Source organism: Hyaena hyaena, unplaced genomic scaffold, assembly GCF_003009895.1.
Source record: "Hyaena hyaena isolate Hyena2069 unplaced genomic scaffold, ASM300989v1 scaffold_1056, whole genome shotgun sequence".
Classification (NCBI taxonomy): Eukaryota; Metazoa; Chordata; class Mammalia; order Carnivora; family Hyaenidae; genus Hyaena; species Hyaena hyaena.
The window spans coordinates 478,210-500,879 of NW_024081689.1; the positions used below are offsets into that span (position 1 = coordinate 478,210).

General features: G+C 44.1%; 1 long non-coding RNA gene across 1 annotated transcript; it reads left to right on the plus strand.

Moving 5' to 3' along the window:
* Positions 1–1,023: 1,023 nt before the first annotated feature.
* Positions 1,024–2,267, plus strand: LOC120223856. Its single transcript, XR_005526387.1, has 2 exons — positions 1,024–1,149; positions 1,854–2,267. It is a non-coding gene; the product is annotated as an uncharacterized LOC120223856 (long non-coding RNA).
* The last annotated feature ends 20,403 nt before the right edge of the window (positions 2,268–22,670 follow it).

The window sequence follows — 22,670 nt, forward strand, 5'->3', positions numbered from 1 at the left end:
CACATCCTGCAAGGCCTCACACACTACACTGGGGAGGTTATCTTGATCAAATGAATTCTGACCAAAGAATTGCCAAAGAATCCCTGAGGGGTATTAAGCAGGGAAAATGCAGGATTGCACCTCCGTTTACAAATACCACATGGGCAGGGCTGCACTTTCTCTGGAAGAAGGTGAACTTGGAAATCAGCGCCTCAATTTGGAATGTTGTGGTTGCTGCAAGTCAGACACGCTTGTGCCGCTCAATGAAATCAAAACGGGGAATGTATCAGAAGGCTATGAGGAGTGCATCGAATTATCAGGAGGCCGGAAGAGCAGGCTTGGAGAGCAGCAGGGGCAAAGGAGATTTGGAGAAAGCACAGCCTTTGTCTCAGGGCTGGAACAGTTTGACCCAGAGCACCTTGATGCGGCAGGACATCGGTGCCACTGCTGTGCCAAACGGGGCCTGACCGCCTGGTGGGAGTGAGGGATCGTCGCCCCTCTATCTGCCCGTGCCCTGGGGGACTAGGGAGCTACGTGGGCTAACTGGCCACTTTGACTTCATAAACACTAGGCAGTTAGGGTACCTGGTTGGCCTACAGTAACAAAGGTCAGAGTTCACATAACTTAAACAAGACTGACCTTATTGTTCCCTCGTGTGTCCTCCACGAGGCCTCTGCTGGGCCCAACCTCCCTCCGTATTTTGACTCCACAATCCAACCTTGTTTCTTTCTTTAAAAGATTTTTTTAAATGTCATTTATTATTTTTGAGAGTGAGAGAGAGACAGAGCATGAGCAAGGGAGGGGCAGAGAGAGAGGGAGACGCAGAATCCGAAGCAGGCTCCAGGCTCTGAGCTGTCAGCACAGAGCCCGACACGGGGCTCCAACTCACCAACCGTGAGATCATGACCTGATTGGAAGTCGGAAGTCGAGGCCTAACACACTGAGCCCCCCGGGGCCCCAGCCCGCCTACTTTCTGTTTGCGGTCCCAAAGAGCTGCCCAATCTCACCATCGCTTTTCCATCCCAGCCGCAGGAAGAAGGAAAATAAAATGAGGCGGCGTGCTCCTTTCTTTTCAGGGCCCAACTTGCAAGTTGCATAGCTCACTTCTCAGAAGCCACCTTCCGGAGCCTGGTGACTAGCCACATCGCGCTGTGAGAAAAACCGACACATGTAAGTCAGGATTCTGTGTGGCCAAATAGTGAGTTAAGATCTGTTCGGATGGAGGAGGGGAGTGCATATTGGGGGACAAGCAGAAGATCCCCAAAACAGGAATCAAGGAGCTAGATTCTGGAAAGGCCAAAAAAAAAAAAAAAAAAAAAAAGGCAAATGTCCAGCACAGGCAGGAAGATTAGGTGGATGAACTGTGCCGTCATCTGAGTAAGAGATCATAGGGGCCGGGATGGGAGCAAATGGTTTAAAATATGAAGGGTGTTAGACTCTTCAGGGTTTGGAGTCAGATGGAATATAAGGGCCAAAGAAAGGGAGGAGAGATAAGTGCATCTCAATTTTCTGACTTTTGTAATGAGGTTGATCTTTGAGCCATCACTCAGATGGTTACGGAATCTGGTCTGGATCACCCGGAGGAAGAACCAAGCGGCACTCGGAGATCTTGGAAGGGAGGAGGTTTAGTTTACACCTGGGGGCTCAGAGGAGATCATTCTCCAGAGGTCTGGGCCCAGAGCATCAGCAGAGGGGACAGTTTAGATAGTCTGTTCATGAGGCAAGCCGGGTGGGAAGGAAAACCCGGAAGGGGAGTCTGGAGTTCCCCTATCAGTCCTCTCATCCATAGTATAACGGATTTTTCCCTATCGAGATAAGGAATCTAACAGCAATTACACACGTTATGCTCAGATCTGTGGGACTTTCCCCTGCAGGTGCCAGGCATCGGTCAGATGTATGGTTCTTGACTCAGGACAGAGGAGTTTGATCATTGCCAGCGTATCGGTGGTAAATGAAGCTGTGGAAGAGAATCACATCACCAGAGGCGAGTATGAAGTCGGACACTGAGGGTGGACGACTTAAATTAACATATGAGCGCAGATCCGAAATTAACCAGCCCCAGGGCTCCAATGAGAGCTATCAAATCATAGCGCCCAGGGTAAGAGCTAGGTAGGCACGCTCCGGGACACCCGTGTTTCTTCACCCATCATTTGTAAGCTAAAACATTTAACAAGCACTCACTGGATGGAAACCCAAGATGTCCTCTAGATCCAGGCTGGATAATCCGATTCAAGGCTGCTCAGGCCATTCTTCCCTCACTGCAGTAATAAACTATTAATAACTAGAAATTCTTTTGTGTCGAACATTTCTTTCTTTGGGGACCCACTCTGTTAGAGGAAGCATCCCATGACCTCCCCTCTCCCCCAAGATCTCAGGTAGTGCATTTTCCTCTCGGAAATGAAGAGGGAGCCTTGAAGGAGAGTTGAAGGTTACAGATAAAGCCTCTCCTGTAAGAAGTCACTGCTTTACAATTTACAATTTATTATAACTACTTGTGTCGAGTACTCCCTGTAGAATCTAAAACCGCATATGTAGTGGCCATCACAGGCAGCTGGAACATTCCTACTTCATTTATTTAGTCAACAAAGGGTGAGGCCCTCATAAATGTCACCATCATGAAGGTTGTTCAGTAGGTCAGACTCCTTTCGTGTGACACTGTTTTCAGGTTTTAATCTCAAGTATCCAACCTGAGAATGCTTCTCATTTTTCCTTCCTGCTTTTCCTTTCCTCACCAGGTAAATTTCTAGCCACGGCCTCAATGAAACACAAAAGGCAGATATGAATCATTTTAAGGCGTATGAAAAATACTTACACATAAATGGACTCTCCCAGGAAAGTTACAGGAGAATATAGAACATCTGTGCTCCGTTCCACTTTATTCATTAGCTTTTAAAGTGAGTTTATTGAGTTATGATTTACATACAATACCATTTACCTTTTTAAAGTGTGTAGCCTGGTGAGTTTGGATACTTGAATATGGTTGTTCAAACACCATCACAATGAAGATACAGACGATTGTCACCATCCCAAAGAGTTCCCTTGTCTTAAAAATCAATCTGCACCCCCTGCTCCTGACTCCCATTATCTGATTTCTGGTGTAGAGTTTTGCCTCTTCAGGAATGTCACACAAATGGGATCATATCATACTTCTTCTCCAGGGCCCGACCGCTCCCACTTAACAAAATGCTCTTGCGGTTTATCCATGTTGTTGCAGGAAACTGCAGTTTGCTTCTTTTTATCACTCAGTAACCTATGCCAGTGTGTGGATGGACCACAATTTGTCTATTCTGTCACCAACTGATGGACATTTAGATTGTTCCTGATTTGTGGCTCTTATGAACGAATTACATTGTAAATAGTTTCCTATAAACCTTGGGTATGTGTCTATTTTATTTCCTTTGAGAATGGGGTTGATGGATCATAGGGACGGTTTTATGTTTAATTTTATAAATAACTACAAAAGCATGTTTCCAAAGTGCCTCTACACTTTCGTATTTGCACCAGAAATTCAAATGGGCTCCAGTCCCTCCCCTTCCCCAACAGCACCTATATTCTCTCTCTTCTTAATCCTAGTGAGGATGTAATGGCATCTCACTGTGGCTTTCACTTCCTTTTCCTTAGTGACTAATAACATGGAGTATCTTTTCATGGACTTAGTCATCACCTTTATTTCAGGGTCTGTTCAAACCTTTTCCCCATTTTTAAACTGGACTGTTTGTCTTACTATTAAGTGGTAAGCCTTATTCCTATATTCTGGCCTGTAGCCTTTTTCACTTTTAAGATACGTGTTTTGCAAACATTTTCTCACCATGAAGATGAGTGACTTATCTTTTCATCTTCTTAACAGTGGTGTTCAAAGGACAGAGGTTTTTATTTTCCTGAAATCCAATATAGCTCTTTTTTTTTCTTTTGTAGTTCCTGTGTTTTGTATCTTATTTAAAAATTTAGGGACTTGGGGCACCTGGGTGGCTCAGTCGGTTAAGTGTCCAACTTCGGCTCAAGTCATGACCTCACAGTCCATGGGTTCGAGCCCGGCGTCGGGCTCTGTGCTGACAGTTCAGTGTTTGGAGCCTGCTTCGGATTCTGTGTCTCCCTTTCTCTCTTTCCCTCCCCTGCTCACGCTCTGTCTCTCTCTCTCAAAAATAAACATTAAAAAAATTTAGGGACTTAAACTTTTTGTGTTTGCTGTTAAGTCAAATGAAGCTATAGTAATCGATACAGTATAGTACTGACAATAAATACAGACCAATAGATCAATGAAACCGAATGGAGTCTATTTGATCTTTGATATCTCACCTAAAATATTAATAATTGCTTTGTTTCATTGAACACTCAGTGTTCACATTTCTCTGGTTCTCCTAAAATGTTATCCATTTATTTGTTTGAATTGTGACCAAAATAAGACCCAAATTTTGTGATGAATTGATATATTTCCTAGGTCTCTTTTTACTGCAGACCCCCCCTCTTCATCTATTTTTTCTTGCTTTTATCTTTTTTAGTGTTTATTTATTTTGAGAGAGGCAGAGAGAGAGGGAGAGAGAATCCAAAGCAGGCTCTGTGCTATCAGACCATAGCTTGATGCAGGGCACTATTTCATGAACCCTAAGATCATGACCTGAGCTGAAACCAAGAGTTGGATGCTTAACTGACTGAGCCACCCAGGTGCACCATGATTTTTCTTTTTTTTAAGTAGGCTTCACACCCAGCACAGAGCCCAATGCAGGGCTTGAGCTCACGAACCTGAGATCGAGAACTGAGCTGAGGTCAGGGACAGTATTTTTTAATAGACATGCAATTGACATGCAATATTATATTAGTTTCAGGTGTACAACATAATGATTCAACATTTATATATGTTACAAAGTGATCATCAGAAGTGCAGTCACCATCTGTCATCACACAAAGTTGTGACAATATTTTCGATGTATTGTCTATGCTTCACATAATACCCTTGTGACTTATTTTATTACTAAGGATTTGTACCTTTTAATCCCCTTGCTTTATTACAGTACGGTATTATTAACTAACTATGTTGTACATTACATCCCAGACTTATTGATTTTATATATGGAAATTTGTACCTTTTTTACCAATTTTGCCCATTTTGCCCATCCTCTCTCCCATCAATCCTCCCCCTGGCAACCACAAATCTGTTTCTGTGAGTTTGGGTTCTGTTTTTTTTTTTTTACATTCCACATGTAAATGAGCTCATAAGTATTGGTCTTTCTCTGACTTCTTTCTCTTAGCATAATGACGTCAAGATCCATCCATGTTGTCTCTTATGTTGGGATTCCCTCCACCGTCTCCACTCCTGATCATGTGGGCTTCTCCAGATCCTGGACCCAGAAGGCCCCACCTCCCACCTCACACCTTCCCGGTGTGTTTGCACATATTTTCCCCCCCCCCCCCCCATCTTCTCAAGAACAAACTCTTCAACTGCTTCTGACCCTCTCTGTTCTCCAGCCCATTGTATTCTGCTTTTCACATAATCCTACTCTATCAAAAAGACTCTGCAAACAGTTCCCCACCTTCCTGATCATCTGAAAGCAGGTCGGCCAACACAGAACTACTGTAGCACATGCAACGCAAGAGAAGGAAACGATGAAAAATGGGACAAGAGAAGAAAGAAGTACTCAGAGGCTGGACCTGTGGTTCCAGGTCCAAGTGAAGTTCACAGACCATACTTGCATCATAGGCACCTGGCGCCTTACTAAAAATATGGGTGCCCATTCAAGCTGGCTTCATGTGTTTTCTCCACTTATTCATAGCATTTGTTGTTGCTGTTTTTGTTATTGTTATTGTTTGCTTTGAGTATTACCTTATTTGGGGACAAACGAGATGTCATAGACCCATCTTGTATTTTCTCTACCTAGCCCTGGATTCGGCCAATACTTTGAGGAGTCCTGGGTGTTTTTTACATGAAAGTAGTACTTAGAGTGAAGATCTGGACATGAGATGGGCTCGTGGCAACTGGGCTGTTGCAGCTGCAGACGGAGCTAAGGAGCACACACAAACACCTAGACACACAACCATACACACAATCACATTTCCAACTCTACCTATATCTATCTACCTACTTACCTACTGGAAATTAGGGTTTTACTTATATCCCCAAACTCCATCTAACACCATGGATCGCTGGGATGATTTTGCATTTCTCTCTGTACTGTCATTTCCTTCGCAGACGGCATCCAGTATCCTTGCAATAGACTTACCTAGTTGATCAGTCCCAGTGTTTACATTTCATCTTCCATCTTTGCTGCTGCTCCTTCCTGCTCCGGCCCTGCACCCCGTTCCAGGCCATCCTGCCCCGGACTGTCTTCCTTAGCTTACTTGGGCTCTGACACCCTGAATCAGGACACACTCTTACCCCACATGGACAGTCTGCTCCCCACCCCACCCCCCCGACAGGCTTGCACACACACACACTGGGCCACTGAACTCCCCATGTCCTCCTACACTGCAGGTGGTTTAGGATTGAGTCGTTCAAGAAGCCACGGGAAAGGAAGACGAGAAGAAGTGAGAGGAGGGGAAAAAGAGAAGGAAGGGGAGGAGAAATAAGATGTAGAAGTAATACCTCCTTAGTAGGGCAGTGAAGCAGATGAGGATGGGTTTAGAGGCGCTAGTTAGCAATTTAATAGTCCAAGTCTTGGATGCTGATGGTTTTATAGGAGTATGGCATGGGACAGAGAGAAGCAGACCACTTAGGGAGATATTTGGAAGATAAAATGGACAGAACTTGAGGACAGGTTAAATACAAGGGATAAGGAACAGAGGGAGGGTTGTACTGAGGGTGATCCTTCATAATTGTGTGGATGATGATGCCATTGCTGGCGAAGGACCAAATTCTACCTAGCCACCTGTTTTTGTACAACTCTTAAATAGCATTGACATATCTGCTTTGTATTACAGTTACTTGTAGGCACGTAAGATTCTCTCCTTTTTCTCTTTTTAAGATTTTATTTTTTAAGTAATTTCTGTACACAATGTGGGGCTCACACCCACCACCCCAAGATCAAGAGTCCTGCCCTCCAACTGAGCCAACCAGGCCTCCCTGTAAGCATCTAAGATGTTCGAATCAAGGCTTTTCAGAGGTTAGCCAAAAGGCCCACAGGTCAAATGAAGCCTGTTTGTATATGGTTCACAAACTAAGAATGTTTTTTTTACTTTTTTCAATGTTTATTTATTTACTTTGAGAGAGAGGGAGAGAGCAAGCAGGGGAGGTGCAGACAGAAGAAAGAAAGAATCCCAAGCAGCGCTGAGCCTGACATGGGACGTGGACCCACAAACCATGAAATCATGAGATCATGACCTGAGCCAAAACCAATAGTCAGCCACTTAATCCACTGAGCCACCCAGGAACCCCAGTTTTTAACATTTTTAATGATTGATATTAAAAAAAAAAAAAACAACAACCATAAACAAAGATGAATAGGCAGCAGAGATGATATGGGGCTTGCAAATTCTCAAGCATTTCCTCTCTGGCCCTTCACTGAAAAAAAAATACATAGACCTCTGCTTCATATAGTTTCTCTTGCTTGATTAGATAATGAATATATATTTATAAAATGGAATTTTACTTGAAAAAAAATTCTCCAAAGAATTTAAAACAGTGAAGTAGAAATAATACTCAAGGAAGCCTAAGATAGGTTTCATATATAAATAAACACATATTTTGAAACTTCAGAAAAAATGGAGAATCTTCTGTTGACTTAATCAACAAAAATTCATGAGGAAGGAGAATTTGTAAGAACTTGGAAAGTTCAGCTTGGCTGGTCTAGGTGAAGGAATTGAAGTAGTCTTAAATGTTTATGGTGAAATGAACATATTTTTAAGCTTTCAAAATTTTACACTGTGGATGATAAACTATATTCTCTTAACCATTAAGTTTTATGCACATAAATGTCTCAGTTTGGGCCTTTACTCCCCTCAACATAATCAGGAACAAAAAACTCTTTAAACTGATTGTTAGTAGTTGAGCAGTAATTAGCTCAACAATTGAGTAAATATGAAGCCATAATTCATCATCTTGCCTACAACTGCATTTGTATAGAACCCAGTAATTTCTCCACATGAAAGCCATTGTTTTACCTCTTGTACAACCACTCACTCCCACCCCCACCAAAGTTTACGTTGTGCCATGTTATATAACCTTCCTCTAGGAATAAGGTTTGGGTATTTCCGCAGCTGATGGTCTTTGGTAATTATTTGGTCTAATTTTCTTAAAAGGCAGGGTCACAGGAATTGCCACGTGTCTGAATATGCAAGTTGGTAACTTGAGCTCAGCCAAGGACGCTATATTTTTAACAGGACAAGAGCCAAGTTGTTCTATTTCCATACAGGTGGTTACAAGCAAAGCGTATTAGTCATGGAAAAGGAAGTAAAAAGTCAAGAAAAAAGATAGAGATGCTGCCTTGTAACCTTCATCCAAGGAACTGAACTTTAAACACTCAGTTTAATGGAGACTTTCTTTCTGAAGTATTTTCTTACCCCTGCTCCATCTGTTTTTGAAGCTTATTAACTATGTCTTTTTCTATACCCATACCTAGTATTTTCTGTACCACTGTATATAGGTTAAGTGTCTATCAGTGCTTGTATAACAATTCAGAACAGTTATCCACATGTCTGCTTTCCCCGCTGGACTGCAGACTTCTCAGGGAAAGGACGTCGTCTATCTTTCTCGTCCCTCACCTAATCAAGTGCTCTCCTCCACAAATGTGTGTAGATGAGTAAATACATGAACAGCTTAGAGTTCCTGGGTGACGGCAGCCTATAGAGGGAGTGGCCAGGAGCCTTTCAGGGCAAGAAAGAATGAAGAGAAGTAAAACGATGCTGGATATTAAATGTCCCAGGACACACTCCACCTCCCCTCTGCTTTCTAACTATTGAGAGAACTACTTGCTGGCCAAACTGACCTAGTAGCAGAGATGGCTAGTTGTCCCTAATCCCCATTTCTCCCCTTCCAAGATGGTGGAGTCCTCAATTTTTGCCTGGCTACATGGCCATCTGGAAAGGAAGCTTCAATTCCCAGCCTCCCTTGCAGCTGGGCGTGGCCATTTGGCTGATGTCGACCCAATGGGAGGCAAGCATAAGTGCAAGGTGGCAGCTTCCAGGCCCCTTCTTCACTTTCCATCCACATTATCTGGCCTGGATCAAAAGGTCAAGAGCTACATTCCAGGGATGGTGGGTCATGGGGGCCAAAGGAGCCTGGGATCTTAAGGACTTCAAGACTGGTGGCTGCCACCCCAGCCATGAGCTGAAAACCCTGGACTACTGCCTGAAGAAGAAATAAACTTCTAGTTCTTTTTTTTTTTTTTTTAATTTTTAAATTTATTTCTGAGAGAGAAAGACAGTGTGAGCAGGGGAGGGTCAGAGAGAGAGGGAGACACAGAATCTGAAGCAGGCTCCAGGCTCTGAGCTGTCAGCACAGAGCCCGACATGGGGCTCGAACCCATGAACCGTGAGATCATGACCTGAGCCGAAGTTGGAGACCCAACCAACTGAGCCACCCAGGGGCCCCATAAACTTCTAGATCCTAAAAGCACTTCTACTTTAAGTTTTCTGTGTCACTCGCAGCCAAACCTAATGCTAAAAAATACAGAGCTCAGTGTCAACAGCCTTGAGAGACGAATCACCTACAAGTCGCAGGGCTCATGGAAACTGTCTTAAAAAACAAACAAAGCAAAGATCTAAGGATTTATCCCCCTTCTCCCCATCCACATCCAGGTTTGAGGATTCGCTGTGGAAAGCTGGGTCTGCAAGGTCAGTTACGTGGAAACTTTCGCAGTTTTCTGGAAGAAGAGTAGGAGAGAAATTAGGGGAGGGAGAGTGGAAGGATGGGAAAGAGAGAGAGGACAAAACAGAGAAAGACCTTAATAAAATGAAAGGAAATTTAATGGTAATTAATATCAGGCCTCTCTGAGCTCCCTCTCCTTTCCCTGCAATGTGGAGTAGAATGCACAGAGAAGGAAGATAAGACTTCTACCCTGAGGGAGGAAAATCACAAATCATCACAGCAGGAGGGGCAACAAAGAATATATAGGCCAATCCTGTAATTTCACGGACGAAGTAGTGTCCAGGGAAAAGAAATTACCTTTTTCAGCTCACCCAGCTGTGAGGATCAAAGCCGATAGTGGGTCCTCAGACAATACAGTTGACCGTTGAACAACGGGGGATTAGGGGCAGAGACCCCATGGGCAGTTTAAAATCTGTGAATAACTTTTGACTCCCTAATAGCCGGTTGTAGACCAGAAGCCTGATAAACAGTGGATTAGCACGTAGTAAAACCTTGGATTGCGAGTAACTTGTTCTGCGAGTGTTCTGCAAGACGAGCGAATATTTCTAACAAATTTTAACTTGATAAATGAGCGATGTCTTGCAATACAAGTAGTACACGACGCCGAATGTCACATGAGCACCACTGGACCAACGGTTCTTGAAATTCGCTTTGATATACGAATGCTTTATATCACAAGCCCGTTTTCAGAATGATTTACGTTCACAAACCCGGTTTTCCCTGTATTTTGTATGTTACGTGTATTATATACTATGTTCTTACAACAAAGCAAGCTACAGAAAAGAAAATATTATTAAGCTGATCATAAGGAAGAGAAAATACACTTACAGTACTGGACCATATTTATTGAGGAAAAACTCACATGTAAGTGGACCCGTGCAGTTCAAACGTATGTGTTCAAAGGTCTACCATATTTACTCTTCTGTATAGTGTTCTCTCTGTTGATCTCAGATTGTTAAAGATGGGAAGATGCTTAGTCCAATGTCCTCATTTTAAAAGTAAGGAAAGATAGAGAGAGAGCGGTCAACTAAATCGCCACGGTCACACAGTTGGCTTCTTACTACCAAATCAGCTTATTTTCTCTAGGCACAACAACAATGTGCTGGCAAAGCTTCTCTTAATCCAGAGTAAATGTGCATATTCAAAGGGAGGGGGGGTAGAGATAAGCAATATCCTGTAGAAACACCCTCCCCTCATGACTGGATTTATGTTGGACCATAAACAGTTAACAGTTTTTAACATCTAACACCTTTCTTCCTGTCCTAACTGGCAGCCAGAGTTATTTTGCAAAACTATATTTCCAAGTCCCCACGAGGGATACATGTGTAAGTATGTTTGAAGTTTGCAAATATTCTATCTTTGACTCCTTAACAAGTAACACTTCATCTTCCCCTTTAAACTGCTCTGTTGAGTTTGTTAGGAGATGTTTATACATGCCTCCGTCTTTTTTCTGCTACTGCACAGTACATCCACCGGCCGGTCACGTGGCTCCTAGAACCAAACCCTTCAAATTCCTACAAATTCCCTTCTGTAGGTGCTATTGGCCTTCACCCTTAATGGAAATAGGGCAGAAGGAATGAGATCGAGGAGGGAATGAATTTGGATGGGAAGAAGCCATCATAACCTTGTGAATAAAATGCACCTGAAAGCGTCAGTCACATGTAAGGGCACAGAGGGGAGAGATGGGGATTCCCCAGGAGAGAGGAGGGCAACAGCACACGGGGAGCTGGGTCGGGGGGTGCGGACCTGCACCCCGGTGCGTGGAGTGGTGCAGCGCTGAGGACAAGGGCATACTTCCAACTAGGGTCTGCCCTGCACCGGGAAGAAGCCTTGGGATATTTTCCCGAGCGGCTCTCCTCTGTCTTAGCAGCACCAGGTGATGTCCTTGAAAACGTTCTCATGTGCCCACTTCATTCTTAATGAGGCCAAGCACATTAGTCATGCAGCTCGCAGACAAATAGGAACACCTGTAAATCTGGACACAGTCGCGAACTCATTGTACTTTGCACCGGAAGCTCCGCTCTGCACGCTCAAATGTCATCCTCTAAAGGTCAGCTCTGAGTCCACAGAAGCAGTCTAGGAACAGCGACAGCCGAGCTGAGCTGCGCACGCTGCACGTCAAACCCGAAAGCCATACAGTGGCTTCTGTCTCCCCTAACGGGGCAGGTACAGGCGCACAACAGCCTTAGCCCCCGGACAGACTGCCCTTTGGAAAGGAAAGCAGCCCCTCCACACTTTCCCGTTGGAAACAGTGCCTGAGACTGAAAAGAGGAAAGGAGGTCCAAGGAACGCTTCCTGCTGCAACCGAACGAGACCGGCCTGGATCCTGAGGTCCTGACCTGCTGTGTGCACAAAGGAAAACTCAATTCCCCCAGCAGGCCTCTCTGCTCCGCAAATAGTCCCTTTGCCTGAAGCACCCTCCCCATTTTGAGGCCACCCCACAGCGGGTCCCTTGTAAAGAGTTTGAATGAATTTAGAGACCATGTGCTCCAGCCCCTCCTACCTGTCCATCAAAGTCCACTTCAATTAGCACCTCCTCCGTTAAGACCTTTTATGATCCTCTCGGTACATTGGCACTTTGGCGCTCCCTTATGCTATTGATCACATTAGATCAGCGAGAGTTAATTGTGTACATATTTTTCCCACCCACTTACAAGGCCAGCTTAAAAGCCTTAAACAATTTGTCCTAAAAATTGAACAGTAACATTTGCACTTCCTACAATTAAAGATTTTATGCTTTGGGAAGGAAACGTATCATTTTTTTTTAAAAATGTTTTATTTATTTCTAGGAGAGAGAGACAGCGTGAGCAGGGGAGGGTCAGAGAGAGAGGGAGTCACAGACTGAAACAGGCTCCAGACTCCAAGCTGGCAGTCAGCACAGAGCCCGACGCAGGGCTCGAACCCACAAACCGCGAGATCATGACCTAAGCGAAAGTCGGAAAGTCGGACGCTTAACCGACTAAGCCACCCAGGCGCCCCACGTATCATTTTTTTAAACCAAACTTTGTTTTTCTGCATTTCCAGTTGCCCTGCATTTCTAGTCTACTGTGTCTAGTAGGTACTCAGGCCACTTGGATCCCAACCGCATGGGACTGTGAGCATTTTCAGGACAAAGACAGCTTCACTCCTATCAACGAGCCCTGTAGGATTAAGCACGCAGCCCAGAACACAGGAAAAAACATAAGAAAAGTATAATGAAATGAGCAAAGCTAGCATGAAGTCAATGATGAACAAGAAGTAAGACTACACGGTCCCATCAAGGCTTCCTAGTGCCGCACGGTGACCACACGACTCCCTTAACACCGGAAACAGCACAACTCTTGATAAGCAAGCAGTACACAAAACACAGCTCCCTACCCTTCCTCTCCCTGCAGCTCAGTGCCCTTGGCAGGGAGCCACCTACCTCCAGCCTTCTTTGGAAAAGTATAGGTTCTCTGTCTTTGACCCCTTGCAACATCGCTTTCCACATTCTCAGTCAGAAATCAGAAGGCACCCACTCCCACTTCCTGTATTCACGGTAGCAGTAAGTGGCAGAGAAGGGTAGGCCTCTGAGAAACTGCCACGTTGCAGGGGAGGAGGCTGGGCAGAGACAGGGCAGCAGAATTTGGTAAATCTTGACCACTACCCTCCCCCCAACCTTTCCCTGCTTGGTCTTTACAGCCTTCTTACTAGTCAGTAACAGATTTCTGCCTCTTTTTGTTTTAAGTTTATTTCTTTATTTTGAGAGAGGGAGAGAGAAAGAGCAGGGGAGGGGCAGAGAGAGAGGGAGAGAGAATCTAGGCAGGTTTCTCACTGTCAGCCCAGGGCCCGGTGCAAGGCTCCAGTGCACAAACCATGAGATCATGACCTGAGCAAAACCAAGAGTCAGACACTTAAGTGATGAACCACCCAGCCTCCCCCCCGGCCCCCATTTCTGCCTCTGAAATGCAGCAGCCTGAGTTACTAAAAGCCATTATCTGGGATTTAGGGATAAAAATGCCCATAGGAGGGGCGCCTGGGTGGCTCAGCTGGTTAAGCGTCTGACTTCAACTCAGAGCATGATCTCATGGTTGATGGGTTTGAGCCCTGCGTCGGGCTCTGTGCTGACAGCTCAGAGCCTGGAGCCTCCTTTAGATTCTGGGTCCCCCTCTCTCTGCCCCTCCCCCACTCATGCTCTGTCTCTCCGTCTCTCTCTCAAAAATAAATAAACATCAAAAAGAAAAATGCCCCCAGGACACAAAACACCCTAAGAAGATTCAGCCGGACTCCTCTTTTGGTCACTGGACTGTCTGCAAAGCCAAGGGGGAGCCAATGCTGATCTCAGGTCATTGTTTATTCTATGACTTCAGATCTCAGGGGAATTCTGGTTGCGGGAGCAGTTTACGACTATATTCAATCCTGGTCTCTGAATAAATTCTTTAGGAATATTAATGTATCCAGTTGCCTAAAGAGCTTCTCATCTGGGCTCACAGTTACCACCTTCTCTGAAGCCATGTCTAATCCCCAGGTTGTACTGCTCCTAAAACATTCTTTGCTGGATGTCAGTGGGGTTTCTATTCTCCTCTAAGGGCTCACAGGAAAGCAAATTTTTTTCACAGCTTATGATAGTATTAAATCACTGACAAATGATTCTCAAAAATGGTTTCTCCAAATTGCTCCCTTCTGTATGAGAAGCTAGGAAGTGATGATTAAGGCCCAGGGTCGACCTGACATGTGACGTGAAAGAGAGAGGTCCCCTGAGCGAATGAGTGCCCACCACCACCTCCCCATTAAAGGGTACTCCCAAACTTCATGTCCACCTGGAGCGTGGACTGTGACATTATTTGGAAATGGGGTCTTTACAGATATTCAAGTTAAGATGCATTGAGGGGGCCTGAAATCCAATATGACTGATGTTTTTCCAAAGAGAGAGACATAGAGACACGAAGGGAGAGTACCTCCTGACAATGGAGGCAGAGACTGGAGGCATGCATCTATCAACCATAGCTCTAAATTCTTCTTTGCCATGTCATTTAAGTATTTAGCTCATGGCAGAAGGTAGGCTCGATCTTAGAACTACAATAGCAAAGACTATGCCTGCTCTCTGGGTTGGTTACCTGGTACGGGAGACAGGCACGTAAACAAAGAAACATAGGCTGACCTCAGCAATCAGAAATGTGTATCCAAGGAACAGAAAAGGAGTAGTTAACCGTTAATGAAGTTGTCAAGAAAAGTTTCGTAGAGGCAGAACACCGAGGCAGGGTTTGGAAGAGTAAATTCAGGAGAAGTTGCTGAATCCCGGGAGCGTGATGCAGAAATGGTAGTGAGGGAACGTGGTTATGCGCACAACTGCACGCATTCATTTCTACCGAGGGCACAAGGGAAGAAGAAGTGCAGACAGGGGCTGGGTTGCAGCAGGTTATGAGAGTTTCACCCCACTCTGGGGGCAATGAGGAGTCATTGGCAAGTTTAAAGGAGAGGAATAACCGTCACGCTGTGCTCTGAGAGACCATCTGGGCTGCTCTCTGCAGGATATATTATTGGGGGCAAGCCCAGCACTGGCAGCACCTGTCCGAAGGCTTGCCCTCAGGCAGTGGGCGCGGAGCTGAGGGGAGAGATTGGATTGGGGCAATATGTAAAAGAGAAAATCATAATGTACGTGTAGGGAATGGGGAAGAAGAGAGAAATCATTTCCTGGTTCACCTTCCCGTTTTCAGAGTTGGGTTACAGGGCGAGCCTCGGGCAGCCGGGAGATTAAGTAGGTAGACGGAGGGTAGGAAAGAGCAGCTTCTCACTGCAGGAGAAAGAGGGGATGAAAACAAGAAACTAGGACTGGGGGGCGTCTGGATGGCTCAGCTGGTGAAGCCGCTGCCTCTTGATTTCTGCTCAGATTCTGATCTCATGGTTTGTGAGATCAAGTCTTGCATCGGGCTCTGCACTGACAGCTCAGAGCCCGCTTGGGACTCCCTCTCTCCCTCTCTCTGCCCCTTCCCCCGCCTCTCTCTCTCAAAAATAAATAAATAAACTTTAAAAAGAGAAACCGTAAGACCAGATTGGAATTAGACGTATTGGTTTGAAGTCACAGTTTTTCAAGAGACAATGTGATATCTGGGTAGATGGGGAGAGAGACAGATGATGCAGAAATAGATATCAATGGTTAGTTGTATTTCCTCGTTGTGTGCATTTAGAAGGGCTTAGAAGCAATGGCGTCCCAGTTGCAATGGGCTTCCTGGCATCCAAATCTCAGTGTCTGGCTTCTTGGAGAAATGTCTGATTGCAAGGCTAAGACCGGAAGAGAGCAGGATGAGGTTGGAAATCCTATGCCAGAAAGTAAAGCGACACTCGGGGGAACTATGAGGACCTACCCCGAGGGCACAGGACGCAGCCTGACGGGACTCCCTCTGGCCCAATCTGGGATGGTTTCAACATCAAATTGAATAATAATGCTGATGATAATCCACTGAAAAAAAATCAAAATTCATGAGTTCATACTGTTATGAATAACATTAAATAAATGCGAGCAAATGGAGAAAGCCCTACTTTATAGTAAAAGGCCAATTAATAAATTTAGAAGGGATGATGGGATGAGAAAATCATTACTTGGCAACCATCACAGATGCCAAACCTAGTGTGTGAACATTTAATGAGGTTATGGGCATAGTCTCAAAATCGCTTCCCAAAATATTTACCTGCTTATTAATAGTGAGTACAAACTACTTACTAATTAACTGGAGTGGACAAACTTAGCCAGCACCATCATAATCAAATGATAACATGTAACATTATCAGTAACAAGACAAATGCACATTAAGTCATTCATGGTCAACTGAGAAAACACGGCATCACTTCCACAAAATTCCTGCCAAAAATGCATTGCTGAAATCTAATAATGAGAAAACATCAGACAAACCCAGAGTGAGGGACATACTACGGAGCAATCAGCCTGCAGTCTTAAAAAAAAATGTCAGCGATGTGAAACATCAGGAAAGAATGAGGAAATGTTCCAGATTGAGGCAGACTAAAAAAGGCACAATGATTAGACACAACACATGATCCTGGGTTGGGTTCCAAAAGTATAAAGAACGTTATTGAAATGCCTTTTGAAATTTGAAAGGGGTCCATGGGTGTATTGGCAGATGGTAATATTACAGCAGTAGTCATTTCCTGATTTTGATGGTTTCCCTCTGGTTATATAAGTGTCCTTGTTTTAAGGAAATACACACTGAAGCAATAAAAGGTAATGGGGCATCATGTCCGCACTGCTCTCAACTGGTTCAGAAAAAAAAAATAACAATGACACATACAAGTTTGTAGATAGAATAAGAAGACAAATATGGTAAAATCTTACCAACTGAGGAATCCGGGTAAAGGATGTATAGAGGTTTTGTGCTTTTCTTACAATTTTTCTATGACTTTGAAATGGTTTCAAAATAAAAAATTGAAATGTATTAATAATCTAGAAAATGCAACTCATCTACAGTGACAGAAAGCAGATCACTGATTGAGCAGGGAGGGGCCAGAGGCAAGAGTTGGGTTGACGAAGAGGCACCAGGAGGCTTCTGGGGGCGATGGATGCGTTCACGATCTCGATTGTGGCCATGGCTTTCCTGGTGTAAAAATATGTCAAAACCTTACACTGTACACTCGACCAATCTATCAATAAGTAATAAATAGAAAAAATTATTTTGAAAATTTCTGATTTCTGCCAAGGGGCCCCAACCAACCCCTTTATCATAAGGATGCTTTTTTGTCACACATTTCCATATCCTGAAATGCCCTATCCTAGGAATTTCCTCCCTCTTACCCTCTCCTTCATGTTAGAGAAGATCATGGACTTCCATCCCCTCCATTGACTCTTCCTACGCTGAAATCTGCTGTCTTTCATTAATTCAACAAATCTCGCCGTTGAATTTTAAAGCATGCTCCCCTTTACAATATATACAAGGACAGTCTATAATCTTTTCTGTTGCATTATTTATAATCACTTCATATGTTTATTTTTATGTTTCCTGCTTATCTGTACATTAGAATCGAATGGCGAGATGTTTATATTCCTGGAGAGTAACATCTTGTCGAAGTGCGCTGCTCAGCGCATACCTGGGTAGAATCGGGGAGGGGGGGTGGCGGGAGAGGGAACACAGTGACCGTGGCTGACACAGTGGGCCAGAGTGGAGCTCCCATCCCACCACTAACCACCTACGTGCCAAGAACGCTTTGCTTCACTTCTTTCCGTCTCGATTTCCACATATGTCAAAATGTCGGCCCTGATATCCTATAACCCACCTACGAAAGGTTGTCAATCTTGGATGATTTGCGTAGTGACCACTAGATGGAACCCATGAACCCACACACGGGGCATAGAAGGGGAGGTCGAGCCACAGCAGGAAGCCCTGAAAGCCTGGGTGGAGAGATGGTCCTGTGCTTCATGCCATAGGGCTAGTATGTAGAAAAAACGTGCAAAGATTTCCCCGCAGACAATGGTGTTCTTGTGTCTTTAACATCTGGGTCAGGAAACTAGGGATCAGAGGAAGTCAGGCCAAAGTGAAAGCTAGACACATGTTTTGTTCTTCTCTTTATGAAATCCCAAGGGTCTTTAACATAAAACTTGGAAATCCTGTACAATTTTCTGTATTATCTGAAGTGAAACTTATTTAGGAGTTCTAATGTTTTCAGCCACGTATGTTCAAAATGAATAGTTTTGGGGCGCCTGGGTGGCTTAATCGGTTAAGCATCCTACTTTCGCTTAGGTCATGATCTCGCCGTTCGTGGGTTCGAGCCCCTGTCGGGCTCTGTGCTGACTGCCAGCCCAGAGCCTGGAGCCTATTTCAGAGTCTGTATCTCCCTCTCTCTCTGACCCTCCCCTGCTCACGCTCTCTCTCTCTCCTAGAAATAAAAAAAAAAAAAAAAAAAAAAACCTTTTCAAAATGAATAGTTTTGAGAGGAAGGGGATGTCAATCACGTATGTCAAAGGTATTCAAGGATGTTGGAGAGAAATCGTGTTTTTAGAATTTGAAAATGAAGTCTGTGAGATTCATTAAAAGGGTAAGAATTTAAAACTATCAAGCTATAAGCAGATAGAAAAACGATTGATTTTGTGTCATTTTTGTATGCTAATCAATTAACTGTTAACACTTGTTGAACATAGAAGCATCAAATGCCATACTATGACTGAGTCCTTACTGTTTATAAGTCACTCACATGCCCTCCCTGAATAATCCTTTTCTTCTACCACTGACCTTTCCTGCTGAATATTTCAAAACACTTTGTAAACTTACTTCGCCATCTCTGTGGGACATTCCCTTCCACTGCAAACCTTTACAGTCAGAAGCTGTCTTTCTCCCTCTCAGAATAAATAAACTTAGAAAACAAAACTTTTTTAAAGTAGGTTTCATGCCCAGAACAGCTTCCCGTGTGGGTCTTGAACTCCCAACCCTGAGATCAAGACCTGAGCTGAGATCAAGAGTCAGACGCTTAACTGACTGAGCCACCCAGGTGCCCCAGAAACTGCCTTTTGATAAGAGCAAATATAGATACTTGGAAAAGGATGATGGTAAGACCAAGGTACCGTCTAATTCAGATTCAATAGCACTTAATGATAAAGAGGTCTTTGACAGGAGTTTAACTCCTTTATTTACTCTCCACAACATCAGTGTCGATAGCCATTTTAAATGACACTTTATAAGTGATGAAATGAAATCTTAGGGATGTGAAGCCATCTGTACCAATAATACAAGTGGCAAAGTCAGAATTCAAACCATCGTCTCTTGGTTTCAAGCCCGGTTCCAATGCCCTAGGTGGAGGAGATGATCGATGGCCTAAGTGCTAACATAGAAGGTAGAGACCTCACAGGTGAGTCATCATGAAAACAATGGAACATTGTCAGAGCTGTTCTCTTTGTCTTACCCTTTTTCACAAGTATTATTCTTTCTCACTCAGTAAGGAAGAAGCTCAGACTTCCCAGTAGCAGACACGGCCACTTCTTTTTTAAATGTTTATTCATTTTTGAGAGAGAGAGAGTGCGAGTGCGAGAGGGGCAGAGAGAGAAACATACACAGAATCTGAAGCAAGCTCCAGGCTCCGAGCTGTCAGCACAGAGTCTGACGCGGGCTCGAACCCACAGACTGCGAGATCATGACCTGAGCCGAGGTCGGACGCTCAACCAACTGAACCACCCGGGCGTCCCAGCCACTTCCTATCAGTAGTGCCATGCTACCTAAGCTTGCCTGTCAACACCACATGAGAACCAAAATCATGCAAAAGCCTTGACAAATCTCAACACAAGGAACGCCATACAGTTAGTTTCTAAAGGGTAACCTCCATTCTCCCCAGCCCAAACCAGGGAGAGAAAAGGTGTCTGCAGCATGTAGACTGAACCTCCCCCCACCCCCCAGTATCAAAGACCTGATTTTGTTGTTATTTTAAAGGGCTGGTGCCGACAGTGCATTCTCTGAGCTACGAGGAGTGAGGGTTGTTTGTGAGTGTCGTTCTTCTCGCCCACACACTAGTGCCAGATGCCTCCTTCCAGCCTCGAGGCAGCGAGAGCTGAGCCCTTCATTAGGAAGTTCCTCCTTCCCTTAAGAGAGCAAAGGAGAGGGGCATGGGTGTAGAGAGGAACAGGGAGAGTTTTCCCTCGAAGCTCGAAGCTCGATCAGATTGACGTTGACGTCTCCCTTCACTGCAGTTCAGGAAGCAAGACTAGAGTCAGGGAGCTGTGAGTTCTGCCCATCAGCTCCGTGACTTTCACCTCGCCCTGAGGACACTGCCCTCAAAATAGGAGCCTGTCCTGAGGAGGAGGGGAAAGCCTGGTCCACGTTCCCTGCCTGCTGACCTGGAGGGAGGGCAGTGGGGCTGGTATCCTCCCCTTCCCCTTTCAGGGGCGTCCAGCGCCCGTCACCCCCATGCACAGCAGAGAAAGCCGGGTCTCTTAGCCCCGCCCGCTGACCAAGCCTTGGCAGGTCCTTTTGTTTTGGCAAGGCTGGGCCGAAAGAGAAGTTTTGTTGCACTATTTCCTTTCTCTCCTAGCATCTCTGACTCAGAATGATCAAGGCAGCCGGTCAGTGCAGAAGGCAGACATTCCCCTCCCGACCCCTGCTCCTTCCTCCCCACCCTCCGAGCGTTTCTGGTCTACTGGCTTTTTGTTTTGATTTGTTTTGTTTTTGCGCCTGCTCAGTGGGAGGAAATCCCACTTGACCTCAGCATTCCTTTCTGACAATGACCCTACGCCTCTAGGGACCTGGGAAGCTTCACCCTGACTCACCGTGTCACTGCGGAGGCCGTTCTTATCCGGAGAGTGCTGAAAGCTTGCCTTCCTTTTTCTCTTCTGTCTTTTTTTTTTTTTTTTTTTTAATTATATTAAGCTACCTGGTCTCTGTGAGATTTGTGACAGTGAATTGCCCGGGCTAATTATTCCCTCCATTAAAAAGAGTTTCCACTACACCCTTCAGAGCGCACTGTCTTGTCGCCAGCCTGAGATGATTGGCACAGGTAGCCAGGCTGAGTTTAATTAAGGGATTTTCATGTGTCAACAGCGAGAATAAGCCTGACTTCCCTAACGCAAGGGGAGACTTTGATTAAAGTGAGAAATGGCCGGTATCCCTGGGAGCACGTCCTCCTCCCGTTTCCCCATCCAGGTCTTCGCCTGTCTCCCGTCCCCTGTGCCAGGAAGAAGGTATGGGACGGAAAGGTCACAGCGCCCAGCATCACCAGCCATCTGTGGACGCGCAGAGGACACCTGCTCATGGACCTATAAGAGCAATGGGCTCTGGGGCTTACAGACTAATTGTGTAAGTCTCGCGTGGTTTCCCTGAAAGCAGTGATGGCTCAAAACGTTATTTTCCCCCAATTTCTAGAAAATATCTTTATTTACTCAGTTACCTATAAGGTTCTGCGTGTTGAATTTTTGTTCAATTGTTTGTTTTGTGAGTAGGAAATACACGCATATGGTAAAAGGGTTTGTGGTGAAAAGCAATCTTCCTCCTCCCTCAGTCCGCAGCCACTCAGCTCCAATTTTCTTGCTCACCTTTCCAAAGATATTTTGCTCAGGTGTAGATGTATATGTGTGTGTGCGTGTGTGCGTGTGTGTGTGTACTCAGTTTATCTGAAATTCAAATTCAAGGCATCTTGTCTTTTCTCTGGCAATCCTGTACCGAGTGCCATTGTGTCTAGTCTCTCTCTGGAACAGAGCTCGGACATACAGATACCCCAAATACATACAATTATGATATAACATGTAACATGTATATTACAGTACATACATAACATATAATATATAAATAATATATGAAAATATATTATCTCATGTTTCTACACATTATTTCTGTATCTTTGATCCATTATAATATATAAAACATAAATGGATATATAGAGATGCATTTATTATTTCTATATCTATTATAATATGTAACATATATCATATAAAAATAATATATATATAATTATGTTTATACACATAACTATTATTATTTCTATATCTTTCTGTGTGAAGATATATACCATATATATCATACATCAGTATAAACTCATTTAACTTTAAATATATTAAAATTTGAATTAAGTACATATTTTATAAGTTAAAATGTATAAATTGAATATATATTTAAATATGTATTTAAAGTTAAATATGAGTTCTTAACTAATGTATGCCAGATATATTCATAACTTAAATGTGAATATATATGAATATATATATTTAAAGTTAAATATGAGTTTATATTGGTGTCCCTGTTTCTAATCTAGTACCATAGGGTTTCTTCTTGTGTTTCTTCTTTGCCTATCTATAACTTCTCTCTCTGATAGGAGAAAACCTTGCCCCCACTATCCTCCATCCATTTACTTGTCTGTCCATCATCACTTAGTTTACATGAAAAGCAGTTTCAGAATTGTTGACTCATGACCCATGAGGAAGAAATTTACTAACTGGAAAACAGCGTCGGCATTT